The sequence below is a fragment of the Lagopus muta genome, chromosome 8, assembly GCF_023343835.1.
Source record: "Lagopus muta isolate bLagMut1 chromosome 8, bLagMut1 primary, whole genome shotgun sequence".
Classification (NCBI taxonomy): domain Eukaryota; kingdom Metazoa; phylum Chordata; class Aves; order Galliformes; family Phasianidae; genus Lagopus; species Lagopus muta.
Genome location: NC_064440.1, coordinates 3,115,511 through 3,127,599, shown reverse-complemented (window position 1 = coordinate 3,127,599; position 12,089 = coordinate 3,115,511). Strand labels below are relative to the sequence as shown.

At 42.6% G+C, this 12,089-nt stretch overlaps 1 long non-coding RNA gene across 5 annotated transcripts in view; it reads left to right on the top strand.

Annotated features, from left to right (window-relative positions):
* Positions 1 to 1,592: 1,592 nt before the first annotated feature.
* Positions 1,593 to 12,089, top strand: part of LOC125696830 (uncharacterized) — a 35,809-nt gene continuing 25,312 nt past the window's right edge. For all 5 annotated transcript variants that reach the window (XR_007378560.1, XR_007378562.1, XR_007378559.1 and 2 more), the window contains exons 1-3: positions 1,593 to 1,638; positions 2,485 to 2,761; positions 3,452 to 3,611. This is a non-coding gene — a long non-coding RNA (uncharacterized LOC125696830). The remainder of the gene's footprint in view (positions 1,639 to 2,484; positions 2,762 to 3,451; positions 3,612 to 12,089) is intronic.

The following is a 12,089-nucleotide window of genomic DNA, read 5'->3' as shown; positions in this document are numbered from 1 at the left end:
CTCATGTGTTAAACTCGGCTTAATCTAAGGTAGTTGCAGGTAATTTGGGCCTTTTTCTGGTCCTGAGGCTCGCTGTTAGAAGAATTCTAACAGCTGTCGGGATCTGGGTTAGTTAAGAAAAAAAGTTTGTAGCTCCTCAGTCACACGAATCTCCTCTAATTTTCCCTTACTTATTTAAAAATGGAGCAGTGCTGGAGGCCCCACCTTTTGGGAAGGTGAATCTCTCACTGTGATTCATACATTTCTTAACCAGTTGTTCTTGGAAAAGGCTGCAAAACAAAACAAAACCAAAATACAAAAAACCAACAAAACAAAACAAAAAAACCCACAGAAACATGGTTAAATGTTAATTGTAAAGGTGAAATTCTTGTTGGCTTTCAGGCAAGGTCAGACTCCCATAAGTAAAAAAATGCAGGTTTTAAAAAGTCTGCCAGCAACCTGAATCCAATTGAAATACAGCGTAATTAAGGCTTCCAAGACACTTGGGGTTTATTTCTAAGAAGCTCTTAGATGACCTGTAGGCAATTTTCAGCATTTTCAAGGGACTATGTAATTTTAAAGTTATGGATGCTGGTAATTTCTATCTGGGACCTTAGCAAGCTTCTGTAAAAACGTATGTTCTTTAAGAAAAAACAATCTCTCGTGGCCTTAAAACTCAGCTAATGTTATTGCCTCCTCCCATTTGCAAAGGCCCTTCCCATTCTCAAAGAGTTTGTTTCAGTATTCATGTGAAGGTGGGGAAAACATGATGTGAAAAAAGGAGAAGGGATCCTTTGTCTTTGCTTTCTTTCCTAATGTGAATGCTAAGTATCATACTGGTGCAAAAGGGCTGGAAAGAGCAAAATGTGTAAATAATTTAATGGGGAAAAAGAATTGTAAGATAGCAATTCACCAGAGTAAGGACAATAGAGCACAAAATGCCATAAAAGATAATAGGCTTATATGAATTGGCATGTGTTAGTGATTATGCAATCATTCATTTCCCACAGATTTCTTTTTATAGGAAACTTTGGAAAATCCCTGTAGAACTGACCGAGTCATTTAACCACAACAGGTTTCTTTTCAACGTGGCTAAGAGTGGGCGATAAATATTTTCACATATTTCTATACTGATGTTCTGTTCTCATCTGCTGGAAGTGGCAGCATCCTGTGCTGCTGCAGTCACCAGAAGAAGATGGGACTACGACCCCAGGCCAACCGGGTCCACCTTTGCCACCCCTTCACCTTCCCAATTCCTGTGGGACTGCATGATAGATCCAAATGGGAACACGCTCACAAAGTGTGGGGTTTTGGTTTAGTTAATGCCTGTTGCAACAGGCACTGGGGTCGCCAAGGAGAGGGATTTCTGCTCCAAACAGTGCTCCCAGTTCTGGGCTGGATGCAAATCCCTCTGGCTTGCAGCAAGCAGCTGAGCTCTCCTCAGTCATTGGCAAAACGAGTCTTTTGCTTTGTTGCTGTCAGAGGCCATTTAAATACTTGTATTTCTGGAAGCAGTTTTCTCTCACCAGTAGGCTAAGGAAAACAAGACCTCGCTCTTAAGGATTTTTTTGCCTTCTTATTAAAAATGTCATTTTTCTTTCATTTTTCAGGACTGTTTGCAGCCTCTAGACGTCCCTGCTGCCTCAAAATGGGCTCAAGGTAGGCTCTGTCCCCTCCAGCTTGCTTTGTTCCAGAGAGGTCCTAATGGACATCAGCATTCCATTTTACATCTCAGAGTACATCCTTCTAAAGCAGCTCTCTCCTGTGCTCCATGCCTCCTTCCCCTGCTCCTCCCCCCATACTGGGGTTGTATTTCTTCACTTCACTTTGCTTTCCTTTGCTCCCTTCTGCCCTGCCCTATGGAGAAAGAATACTCAGGCCATGATGGTAGTGTCTGCTGTCCTACAAGAAGATAGGCAGGTTTATAGAGTTTCTTGGAGCTGGACAGAGCCATGGCAATAAATACAGCATTCTAGTGCAGAGTAGGCAAAATCACACCTGCCTCATCAATGCCTTTTGCTGGTATCATTCAAATGATCTCAGTTGCTTGGTGTAAAGTGTTATTCTGTCTCATGTATACGTAGCAGCATGAAGGGAGAATGAGTGAAAGACTTTGAACTCCGAATAACATTAAAAGACTGAGAAATAAAACCAGTTGGAGGACCTGGATCTCCCTTGTGATTCAGCTTTAAAATCTAGAATTCTGATGTTTGAGAGATGGCATAAATCAAAGCCATCCATCAGGTTACAGACAACTCTGAATATCAAATAGTTCATTGTTTAAAGAAAAATAAAAAGAAGTAAGAACAAAAGAAAGCTGCCCGTTAAATCCTGCAAGTGGTTAAAAATGGTCATTAGGAGCATTTGCAAATGTTTAGCTTAGCTTAAGTTAGATGGACATAATTTCGATTAGGCCATGAATTTTTTTTAAACTGCATTACTAGGCTGGCTATGAATAGTAATGTTTTCATTTTTAAAATAAGTTGAGTCTCTCCACACTATCAGCCCTCTCCTGCCATATTTTGAACTTTGGAGTGTGCAGAAGGATGGAAAAATACGAGTGGTGGGACACAATGCAAAGTGAATCTGAGCTGCCCTTAACTTCAGCCTTTGCACCGTGCCAATATACCTGGAAGATGCAATTCATTCCACCTGGAATGCTGATATTACAAACACCTATTTAAACACAGCAGTGTTGGAGGTAACCTCACTTGCCTGGGCACAAGGTTTGATCATCTTTTATGAATACTGCACCGCTGTTTTAAGAAAAGACAAATGCAAGGTAAGCTTTGAGTTGGCCATTAGATATGTAATTAAACAAAGACCATGAGTTGCAGTTACTTTTGCAGCAGTGCGTTGCCTGAACCAATGAACGTTTGTGATTTTAAAGCAGCGTTAATCTCAGACAGTGAGTCCTGAATAATGTTTATTAACTATATTTTAATGACTTGTCAGTTTTCTAAAACATGCTGAAGTATTTTAGAAATCACTTAGTAAATGTAGTTTTAATTCTTTTCCCATATTCATGGACTGCTACTTACTTAAAAAAAAAAAAAAAAAAAAAAAGAGAGAGATTAGAAGGTTCAGATTTAGAGCAGCAAATTGCTGTGCTAATCTGCAGGTATTTCTCTTCTTGATACAGCCACTAATGTCTAATCTTAGCGACGCAGGCCCAATCATTGTGCTTTTTCATTAGAGCTGCTATGAACTGTGTGCCAGGGACTTGAACTCTGTGAGCAAGCTGCTCCAAGCTTGCAAGCTTTCATATGAAAATGTACTGTGCGTATTAAAGAACAAGTCTAAAAAGAACCTGCTACGTTTGTGCAGAAGCTGGAGAGTTCACAACACCAGTTCTGGTTGGGAACAGCATGCCTTTGAGCCTCCACATGGTAGGGTGATAAGGGCTGGCCAGGAGCAAGCATCTGGTGTCATGACAAATTTGCAAACCTTTTAATTTGTTTCTGTTTCTCAGGAGGGAAAAAAACAGAACCTCTGTGATTCTTCTTTTTCCCTACGAAGTGTTATGGGTGAAGTTTGTGGAGAAAATCTTCCCTGCCAGATGCTGTCTACATCGTGGGTTTCCCCAGTTCAGAGCTGAACCTCCCACCAGTTGCGCGATCTTCGGGCTATGGGTGAGTCTGTGATGACTTTCTTCCTTCTACCCAAAAGCTGTGTCCCTAATGCTTCATGTCTTCCCAGCAGTATAGAATATCCCTGATTGGCATATTGTACGGAGAAACAGATATTCTGCTGTTAAAGATTCATTGCAATTGCAATTTTCTGACAAATGGAGTTTTTCTGATCTTCCTGGGAGTTGTAATGGCCATAGCTGGTCTGAGTGCTCAGTGTTATGCTGCGTTCTTCTGTGATTGACTTTAAATTTGTACCTGAGGGGTCTGGAGTAAGAGACTGATGTTGGTATTTCCTTCCTTATGAGACGTGGTGTTGCTCTTGTTCTTTGGAAATCCTCTCCTGGAGGCAAGGAGTACCTTCAGAGATCTATTCCCCTGATGCTGCTGAGCATGGAAATCTCGATAACTGACTTTATTGGGATGGTTTCTGTTCACATGAGCTTTGCTTTCATGTACTTTGGGATTATTTCCAGTAGTTCAGTGTTTCTGCAGTGAAGTAACAACTCAATCTAAGAAATGGTCCATCTTCCCTTTTCTACACCCTTTTCTACCTTTGTGCTTTCCTTTGGTCTCTATAGTTTCCTAATTTTTTGTAATCTTTCATCTTTCTCATTTCAAGTATCCACTAGTTTTGATCCTTACCAAAGAGCTTATTTTTATTTCTCAACCCTTTTGGTCTCAGATAAGGGGATTGATCTTAACACTTTGAAATCAGCAGTCATTTGACCATGGGCTTTGGAGACAGTTAAGCTCCTGAGGACCAAAACAGTGAATACAGAACAGAAGCAGCCTTGATTTAATATTCTGAACCTAATAAGCCTAATCCTCTCCTTTCTGTTTGTTTTTTTCTGCTTGGACATGGCCTACTGTACAGCATTTCAGGTTTAGGGGCATTGAGAGAAATCACCATCACTTTCCAGAGCAGACTTCAAAGGCAAACTCACTTTTCCCATTGCTTTTTATCTTCCTTCTATTTCTGATGCATACTTCATGTTTTTTTTCCATGCTGCCGCTCCAATTTTTGCCCACTTTTGATTTCTCTATTAACATTAATTAGGCTCATGAGCTTGATCACCAGGTGGGTTTTCCCCAAGCTTCCACTGTTGTACTTCCCATCAGCAGCAGACTTGCAAGGGAATTTTGTTAAGCTGCAGAGAGGAGCCTAATGTTATTGGATACAGAGTGTTTCAGAGCTAAGTGTGTTTTATATCAGTTGAATTTGCCAGGAAGCATTATTGGCTTGATTATTTTTAAGCAGACAGGCTCGAGGGCCCTTGACCAGCATCGGGGGGCAATGAGAGAAGAGGGCCGTTAGCCAGGGGAATGATTCATACCTCTGGAGCTCACCAAGTGCTTGTGTGTCTCAGGGAAGTAGCTCTGCATCTTCCAGCTGAGGAAAATGCAGAGCAGGGAAAAAAAAAATAAAATAAGAAAGAGAAAAATAAATAAATCCCTGGATTCATTTCTGGAGAATCTCATCACATATAAAATCAGCTGCTAGGAAGGAAGATTGGCACACACCTTTTGGACATTTCGTGCATGGTTTTCCTGGGCAGGTTCTTCCAGCATTAAGTTTTTCCTGTATTGAATGCTAAGTAGCATAAAATACGAGCTGTCACGGGGTGAGCTGCAGCTTTTGTAGCCTTTGTTTTGTGATGATTTGCATATTCAGAATCTGCCTTGGGTCGTCTTGTTTTTATCCTTCTTCTTTTAAAACTGCATTTACCTGAACAAGGGTTTCGTTCTGAGTGCACCAAAATAAGCGTTTTCTCTGCAGTTGACTTTAATCTGACCAAAAGAATGAACACTTGGAGCAGAAAACCTTCTTTGGGTCCTACAGGGCGTTAGAACATCTCAGGTACTGGCTGCTGCTTTAATAAAAGGATAGGATTTCCATTTACTTCAGGCAGGCTTAATGTATTGTTCTTGTAGTGAGACAGTCAGAATGAGTCAGGAGCCAAAGAATACACTTTATAGACACAAATAATCGTAAATTCAGAATGTCACCTTTAGGCAGAGGCATTTTTATTATTGTTAGTGGAGCTGCTGAGTAGGTTTGATGTTTTATTCTCTTGAGTACTAAATGTTCCAGAGTACCACAGCCCTATCTTTATCAGGCTCACAAGGAGGGAGCACAGCCAAACTTGCTTCCTATACTTCTCTATGATTGATAGCAGATGGCATGCTTTAAAATAAACCTATCCATTAGCAGTCCTCAGTGTTTTTACTCAAGGCATTTACAACTGTCTCAACCAGAAAACACATTTGCTCCGCAAGCTCACTTCAGTCTGCAACAGCTGTACAGGTGCAAATCTTTCATTAACTCTTAAACAGTGGTGAAATAAACGTTGCACTGTATTTTATTTTTAGTGGAGATGTTGTTTCTCAAAGGAGGAGTGCATTCTATTATTCTCTCTTTGCATATGGCAGAGGTTCATGTTAACTGATGGAAAGTCAGAATATTTTTCTTCTGTCCTCCTTCAAATTTTCAGGCTGAGATAAATGTGGATGTATGTAGGTGTACTCCAAATGGCAATACTGGGGGTTTGTAACTGGGGACTGGGATTTCTGGGGTCTCCCAGCTCCTTTTCTCATACAGCCCCATGGGTGAGATCCTTCATGGTATCCCCACCACTGCTTCATCCTGGGGCTATTTGGAAAATGCAGGGTAAGATGCACACACACATACATACGTATTCAACCTGATTCTGAGGTCAATTCTCAGTAAATAAATTACTAAAATCTGTCCCTCTATTCTTTGCTTAGATTTCTATGCGGTAGTCACAGAGGATGCTAAAATTGGCCTGGCATTCCTGCCAATACAACAAACCCTCAAGCACCTCCCAAAACATTAGTGCACCAGCAGACAGACCTTTAAAATATTAGTAGCAAACCTTTAATATTAGCATTTAGCATTAATATTAGACAAGAACTTAAAATATTAGAGCCAGATAAGACAGTATTAGCAGGGGTATAGGAGTCATTAAGCAGAATAACCATCGCTGACTAAATGGATGCTGAAACTTTAACATGCAAGCCAGTGTAGATGATAGGGACTTCACAGAGACGAGAGGCTCCTTTCATTTAAAAAGAGGTTGGAGAGACGAAGGTTAGGGATTTGAAAGCTGGTAAATAAAACAACACAGCGGGACATGTGATATGGAACGTGCCATCTCGTTAGCAGCGATCATGTCCTGTGTTATTTTTCGTAAGCTTAAAAGATAAAACAAGGAGACTGGCAATATTCTGTTGCAAATAAATGGAAATTGGGGCATTTTTTGTATAAATCTAAAGTTGCAGAAGGAGAATACAAATGCGTTCTCAGTACTGGAAGTCCATATAGGATAATAGAGGTGCTACAGTAATTTAGCAGGATGGCCTGTGGATTTCATGCCCTTTTTCTGTCACGACAAGGAAAGTCTGGGGAACCTGAGCTTGGCACCATGGAGGGAGAGGTAGAGGCAGCCCAGGGTCTGCATTGAGCAGTGCTCCAGAGAGCAGCCATCACCACAGCTCATGTCAGCTCCTCCCGTGAGCACCTGGAGGATTTGGTGCTAAATGAGATGGGGGGAGAAAAACAAGACCAGCTGTAGACATAAGAACTTTAAGAGCATCAGTGCTTGCTTCCAGCTAATCTCTCCTGATGACTCCTGTAAGCAGGCGAGGCTGGTCGGTGCTGTTAATTATTCAAAGCCCCGCACCAGTTTCATAGCTGAGTAGTGTAAGAGGATGTGTAGTGTCCCCATTTCTCAGTCTGTCTGGGGGAAAGGCACGAAGCGTGGCTTCTCCTGCCATCCCTGCCTGCCATCCCTCTTTACAGGTGGGAAATGTGAGCTGGAGAGAGGCTGCAGCCATCCCCATCCCTTGGCCATCTGGCACTGTGAAACTTCACCTGTCTCTGTAGGGCCCGATAAGCAGAGTGCAGAGAAGGCATCGTGAGAGCCATCCTGCATCTTAATGTAATGAATGCTCTGATTTGAGGTACTGTGCCCTATACTTTTGTGTGCAGAATAATCCAAAAGATGTCCAAAATATATGATGTCTCCATTGTTAATTCATCATGGGAGGAAGGGGAGGGAAAGGCATGTGCTTCAAGGTTTGCATTACATCCACAGTGTCCTCAGGCAGTACAAATAGCACACTTAGAGAGTTATACATATTTTCACTATTTATCATTTGCATTAAGATAGAGTGGAAAAGGGGTGGCAGTGGAGTCATGTGCAGCATGAGATACGTATTCCTTATGTTGTTTGCTGTCCCAAAGAGGCTGCCAAGGCATTTTAGTACATCTTAACCGTATGATGCAAAGCAGTTGTAAAAAGTAGAAAAATATTCACAGCAAAAAAAAATTTATTGCAATAGGCTCTCTTGGATCTGTGCTAGAAACAAGTACCAGTACAACACTGATGTTTGAAATACATGCCTTATCTACACCCAGCCAATGTACCTGCCATTACAGCTTCTTTTAGTTCCATTAGAGAAGGCAACGTGTATTTCCTTATGACTTGGAACTGCTGATTGACTGTTTTGTGAAATTGAGTTTATTTTTGGAGATTAGGTCACACAGAGCTCCTTTAGCTTTGAGGTGGGAAATGAAACATCTCAACTTGTGTTGCACTTAGAGATGACTTCTCTGTTAGCTTCTTTTGGTCCACTGGTGCTGTTGGAGTAGAGGTACCCAGTCTGAAATGGTCTGCAGCCTTCCAAAGGGCAAAAGTAACCGTGCATGGAATAACTGTGTGTAAAATAGCATCTGCAGCACTCAGAGTCTGGTGCGTTTGGCTGCCACTGGCCTCACTGTGGCTATTTCCAGGAGTCAGAGTGCACAGGTACCTAAATATCTACAGGCATTGACATGTACTGACCTCCAGACAGGCTGGGAAACGTTTTCTTGTTTAAATGAGAGCCACGTTCAGCCTTAAAATTAGGCATATTCTTAAGTGCATATATGAGCTGGGGGCCAAAGAACACAGCATATTAAGATAACGCAGATCACTGCAAATTATGTAGGGGCTATACAGTATAGTTCAATTTAGTAAAGAAAAAAAAGGTCCTTTTATCCCCCCTTCAAGCCTCTTTATTTATTAATGACCTAGAAAGATGTGACATTATTAAGACTTGAACCAATTTGCCCTGGATGCCATCCAGCACAACCAGAATCAGTGTTGCTCTGTAATAGCCCCTTTTTCTGAAGGAAACACCGAGTCCCAGGCCTACCCCAACCTGGTGAGTGCTGGAGGGGGGCCCAAGGCTTGCAGAAGGGGAGGGTGGAGAGGGGCCATGCTTAATCCCCAGTAGATTTAGCCTTTTGGTAAGATGGATTTCTGATGTTGGTCTCCATGCCATTCATAGCAGTGTTCCCAGTAGTAAATTTGTGCCTGCACTAAAAATCCCCCTCTCATGCCCCCACTTCCTTGCCAAAACTAAGCTCAACTAAAATAAATCATATTTTAGGAAGCTAATTGTGCAGCCAAATAGCAGAAAGGTATTGAAAAACTGTTGTGTGCCTAACATTAAATGAATTTACATTGGCAGTAGGGAACATGCATAACAAAAATAAATACAGAGACATGGCAAAAGTGTAAGCAGTGGAATTTAAACAGAAAAATGTATGTAATGCCAAGCATTGGGAATGGTATCCAAACTTACTGCAGAACTAATATTCTATGCAGTCATTGCACACCATTTTTTACAGTTAAAATACATTCTGAATGAAGTTTGCTCTTTTATTAGTGCATTGTAATTCTTGGAAAACTGAAACATGTCAGGATGTGCATTTTTTCTCTATTCTTAAAGCTTGTATAGGTCCCCTCACCAACCTGTGGGCAATACACTAAGAAAAAAAGGGGAAAGCACTGGCATAGGCTGCCCTGTAGAGGAGTCACTATCTCTGGAGCTGTTCTAGAACTGTTGGGGATGCGGCACTGAGGGATGTCATCAATGAACATGGTGGGGTGGGTTGGTGTTGGGCTTGGGGATCTTAGTGCTCTTTTCCAACTTATATGATTCTATGAAAAAAAAAAAAAAAAAGAAAGATGAGGAAGAAAAAAAACCTCAATTTTTGGAGAAGATTTTAGAAGTTTCCTGATGGATCGGCATCCTTGAGATTAAACATTCCCATATGTAGGTTGACATTTGAAAATGTAAGTCTTATGAAAGATAAGATGGAAATTAAGAGAAATGCAGCCTTAAATATTTGGAAGTATGACTTCCTGGTTTGCATGGCAGTTGGCAAAACTTTCAGGGGAAAGATGCATGTGGTATAGGGCACTCATTTGCCTAAAAGTTTCCTCCTGTCACCTAATATTTTGCTGCTCATCTCTTCCACACCTTTGGAGGAGAGCTGCAGTATCCTCTCTGTGTTGCTTTCAACCCCTCAGACAGCTGTTTTAGATCAATTGTTCAAAACGGGTCAGTTTAGCAGTCAGAAAACACTGTCAGAAAAGATTTGTGGTAGAGAAGACAAAACTGTGAAATAAAATTGAACTTTTATCCCCATTTGGATGGGAACTGTGCATGGCTGGAGCTCCCATGGGGATGAACACAGTGGCCTATCGTGCTTTGAAAAACCAAACAGATGACAGGGCTCATCTGCAGCCATCAAGCAGCAGCGGCTTCTGAGAAATGGTGTGATTACTATCATGCAGTGCAGCAGGAATTAAGGGAAAGATAATCATGGGAAAGAGGAAGGTCCTCCTGCAGCAAGGCAAGATGATGGTGAACTCCTGCTGGGCTACAAGCAGCACTGCTGCCCTTGCAGTGAAGTTGTGACAACACAAGGCATGCCATCACTGCTGGACTTTGAGCCATGATTAACATGCTAGCAGTGTGGGGTGTCAGCATTGCCTGACTGCAATTGGCCCACCTTATTTCTGAGAATTCAGGGTAAGGAGGGTGCTGTGCTCACTGTGGAAGCCATGAGCCTTTCAACAAGACAGAGAGACCTCAACCCAAAGCCCTATCTGTCTGCCTTGTGTATGTCAGCACAAATATCCAAATGAACTCTCTTTCCCTTAGAAGGTGTTGTTGTGTGCTGTGTCCCATGGTGGCCTGCTCATAGGCTGCACTGGAACTCTGCTTGGCATCATTCCTCAGCCTATCCATGCTGCATGCAATCGTAGTATAATGGAATGGCTTGGGTAGGAAGAGACCATAAAGATCATATAATTCCATCCCCTTGCCATGGGCTGTGTGCCCCCTGTCAGCTCAGGCTGCCCACGGCTCCATCTAACCTGGCCTTGAGCACCTCCGGGGATGGGGCAATGCCATGTCTGCAATGGCAGATGTGTTCCTACCATGGGCTGTGCCTCTGCCCCTCCATCACTACTGTGCCCTGTATGCCTTGCTTTTTGGTTGCATTGTACTTTGTTTCAAGATGTTTTGCAGCATGTTGCCTTCGCCTGCTCGCCTCCCTCCGTCTCCGTGCTGGATGAGTTTGCATTGTGTGGTGTTTTCCTCTTCATTTATTGCAAACAAATCTGGTCTCTGCCATTTGTTTACTCTTATACTCTGTCTTTATGCCTTGGTATGCATTTTTAATTAGATGCGCTTCAGTTCTTTCACTGCTTGTTAACACTTTCAGATGGAAAGTGCAGTCCCCACCAGCTCTGCTAGTATTCTCTGTGTGGAGGAAATGCAGATTTGTTTCTTCTGCCCCTAATTATTATACAGTACCAAGATTTGGGCCAGCCTGCCTGCTGGGTCCCTGTGTTCCTACTGGGGATGTTAAGATGGTTGCCCCTTCTCAGCCAGTGTAATTGAGGGCGCTTTACTCCAAAATTTTCTGCATACAGAGAGAGGGTGTTTGGGCTATTTGCTTGGACTCTTTTCAGGCCTCAGCAGCTCCAGTGTGGATGTGTGATATGGAGGAGTCCTGAGCAGAGCCCACAGTGTGTGCTAATCAGCTGTGTGCTGTCCCAAGCCCTTCTGCACACTGAGATCAGGAGCATCATGGGGATGTTGGCCACAAAATAAACAGAGGATAGATGAGCCTGGATAAGGATACTGCAGCCCCAAGCACAAGGCAGCATTCACAAAAAGGCATCTTTCTTGAGTGCCACTGTTGATAAAGCATCATTTCTTTTGCTTTTAAATAGTGTGAGCCCATTTGTGCTTGTACTATTTAGTTCTGCTTCCGTATCTCACTCTTGCCATGGGCAGGGGCCTTTACTCTCCTTAGTGCTCTCCTAGACTATCAGCTTTCTGGAGATGGTGTGGGAACTGAGATGGGAAATCTTGACCTCAATCCACCCTTCCCTTCCAGTTTGCTTGCCCTGCTGAAGCATTCAGTCACCCCCCTGTTTTGCCAGAATGTGTGTGTGTTCTCCAGGATTTAAGCTCCTGAGAGGGATGGCAGGACTGAAAAGAGGTGAAAATGTCTCTTCCCATCTCTGAGAGCGTTCCCTGACCCCACTCTCTGACTGGGGGCGAGGTTGCCAGAGGTCAATATCCACTTCAGTGAGTAGAGAGATCGATATC